A 3,396-nucleotide genomic window follows, 5' to 3' on the forward strand; every position below is an offset into this window, starting at 1 on the left:
CTGGGGGTCCCCCAAAAGCGTCTTTTCGTGACAACCATGACCATCTTCGGGTTTAACGCTACCGGGATGAGGCCGCTCGGTAAGATCCGCCTAAAGTGTCGTATAGGCGACATGAAGACGGAGGTCACCTGCTACGTCATCGATGTTGAGCCTTCTTACAACATGCTGCTAGGACAACCATGGATCCACAATAACCACATTGTCCCATCCATATTGCACCAATGCCTAAAATACATGGATGACTACAATTGGGTGAAGACAGTAGTTACCGACAAACAGCCCTTCAAAGGAGTCGAGAACTACTTCACGGATTCCCTACTTTACCAAGATTCCGATGAACCACCAATCGAGGAACTCAGGAGTGGTAATAAAGCAAATAGTGAACCCAAATACAGCGATAGCCTTGTCCTGAACGATTTCGAATCGATTGTAATCGGCTACGAAAGCCACAATGTAACCAATGTTGTCCAGGCGGATGAGATTATCTTGAATGAGAAGTTCAACTTTGCTTACTTATCATCTTGCCCGACATCTGAGGATGACCTGCCTAATGACCCAATGTCGAGGCTCTACAGTGACCCTTCTCTATATTTCCCCATATACTCATCGTATGTTGCAAAGAGACAAACGATTGACTCTTCACAAGATGTATTCATCATACCCGCCCAAGGTGGTTATTAAATGGATATTATCTTTGGGAGAATCGATCGCCCCTTATGCATGCTATGGGATGTGTCCGAAGAAGAGGAGTTTGCGCCCTAGTTTTCACAATACAGTCAAATAGCGAATTGAATGATGAAGGACATGAGTTACGACTTCACTCGGCAAGAAGGCCTGAACTACGGCAGAGAGCGAAAGACGGTCATCCGACCCGCCTACGTACCTAAAGGCAAACCCTCGAACTACTTCACCAAGACTCGAAGAGGTTTAGGTTACACTTCTTCCTCATCAGAGTTGTTTTTCAATTTCGGAGAGGACTCCGACGATGCTCGCTCAGAGGATCGATCATTGACATCCTCAGCATGGGACTCAGACATCAGCGTAGGAGACTTGTTCAATAACCTCACAGTCAACATGGCTACGACTGATCTTATCAAAATGGCAGATTACAGGCAAGTCCTGCTTTATGATGAGACATGGGATTTCCACGTTAATGCTCAGTAGAGTAGTCGCTTCGAGCATCGTGAACTGTCCACCGAGGATGAAATCCTCCAAGTAAACATGGGCGATGAGACCAACCCCAATCCCATATTTGTCAGCGATAGTCTACCTTCCCAAGAGAAGGAAGACCTTATAGCCCTCATACGAGAATATATTTATATCTTCACGTGGAATTATGAGGACATGCCCGGCCTTGATCCACAGATCGCCATGCATTGCCTCAACATCGGCTCGGACGCCAAACCTGTCAAACAATAGTAGAGGTGGTTTCGTCTGCAAATCATGGAGGCAATCAAGACCAAAGTGAAGAAGATGATCGAATACGGCTTCATCAGAGAAGAATAGCACCCTAACTGGGTAGCCAACATTATTTCAGTCCTGAAGAAGAATGGTAAGATTCGTATCTGCATTGACTTCAGAAACCTCAATGCTGCTTGCCCAAAGGAAGAGTTTCCTCTCCCCATCACGGACGTCATCATCTATAATACGTGCAGATTTGAGAGGATGTCCTTTATGGATGGGTTTTCACAGTATAATCAAATTAAGATGCACCCTGATGACGAAAACACGGTTCATTTAGGACTTCAATGGGGGTATACTGCTACACGGTCATGCCTTTTGGACTAAAAAACACCTGTGCAACGTATCAACGTGCCATGAGCATGATTTTTCGAGACCACCTATGAAAGACGGTTGAATGCTATGTGGACGACCTGGTCATAAAAAGTCACAGCAAAGGTGACCATCTCCAAGACCTGAGGGTGATGTTCGAACTCATGCGATCCCATCAACTCAAGATGAATCCTACGAAGTCATTTTTAGGGATGTCCAATGGTAAATTCCTTGGATTCATAGTCACAACAAAGGGAATCTGAATCGACCCAGATAAAGTACGAGCTATCCAAGAGCTTCAGCCACCCCGGAATCTTAAGGAATTAAGGGGTCTTCAGGGACGATTGACTTACATCCGGAGGTTCATTTCAAATCTTTCGGGCAAATGTCAACCCTTCTCCAAACTATTGAAGGAAGGCATCTCCTTCGTATGGGACGAGCCCTGCCAGCGGGCCTTTGAAGAGATCAAAGCTTACCTCTCAAACCCACCCGTCTTGGCAGCTCTGATCTCAGGAAAGTCATTCCTCATCTACATACGAGCCATGGAGCACTCTTTGGGTGCTCTCATAGCACAAAATGATGATGTTGACATGAGCAGGGCATCTACTACCTGAGTAGAACTCTACAGGGTACCGAGCGGCGATACCCTATGGTCAAAAAGGAGTGTTTAGCCTTGGTATTTGCCATCCAAACAATACGACATTATCTAGTTGGCCAAACCATCCATGTTATTTCCTGGATGAACCACATCCGAGTCATCATGACACAGCCCACGGCCTTAAACTGGCGCTTGGCCAGATGGGTGCTCCTACTATCTCAGTACGACATTCACTTCATGCCGTAGAAATCAGTCAAAGGGCAGGTCATCTGTGATCTCATAGCCAGTCATCCGCTGGGGGTGAAAACTAACCTGTTTAAAGATTTGCCGGATGAACCTATAGAAGTCAACGTGACCTCCCCAGTGGAAGTTTGGCAGATGTTCTTCAACGGTGCATCTCGCGTCGGCACGAGCGGATCTATTATCGCAGGAGTGGGGGTGGTCCTCACTTCCCCACATAACCACATATTACCCTAAGTCTTTTCTTTAACAGAGCCATGTACTAACAACGTGGCTGAGTATAATGCGCTACTCATTGGACTCGAGCTGGCAAGAGAGTTAGAGATAAAGCATCTCGAGGCCTACGGTGACTCTCAGCTTATCGTTAGATAGATGACAGGGGAATATGGGGTTAGAAATGACGATCTAATCCCTCTTCATAAAGCAGCTACCAAGCTAGTTGAGTCATTCAAAAACTTCCATATTGAGCATGTGCTTCATTCCAAGAACACGCATGCAGACGTCCTCGCGTCCTTAGCGGTTAACTTAGCTCGGCCGTTAGAGATGACTCAATGTGTCACTATAGTGAGCCGAGAACTCTTTCGACTAGAGGACATTTTAGAAGTAAACGCTACTCATCAGGCTCCGAATCAACTTGACCCGAAAGACTGGTGTCTCTCGATCATCAACTACATTTTATACGGTATGTTATCTGAAGACGCTTGGGAGAGAGAGTCTGTCCGCCGATGCGCATCAAGGTTCTACTTCGACTCGACCACAAAGACGTTGTATCGTAGGTCGTATGA

The sequence above is a fragment of the Asparagus officinalis genome, unplaced genomic scaffold, assembly GCF_001876935.1.
Source record: "Asparagus officinalis unplaced genomic scaffold, Aspof.V1 AsparagusV1_Un257, whole genome shotgun sequence".
Classification (NCBI taxonomy): Eukaryota; Viridiplantae; Streptophyta; class Magnoliopsida; order Asparagales; family Asparagaceae; genus Asparagus; species Asparagus officinalis.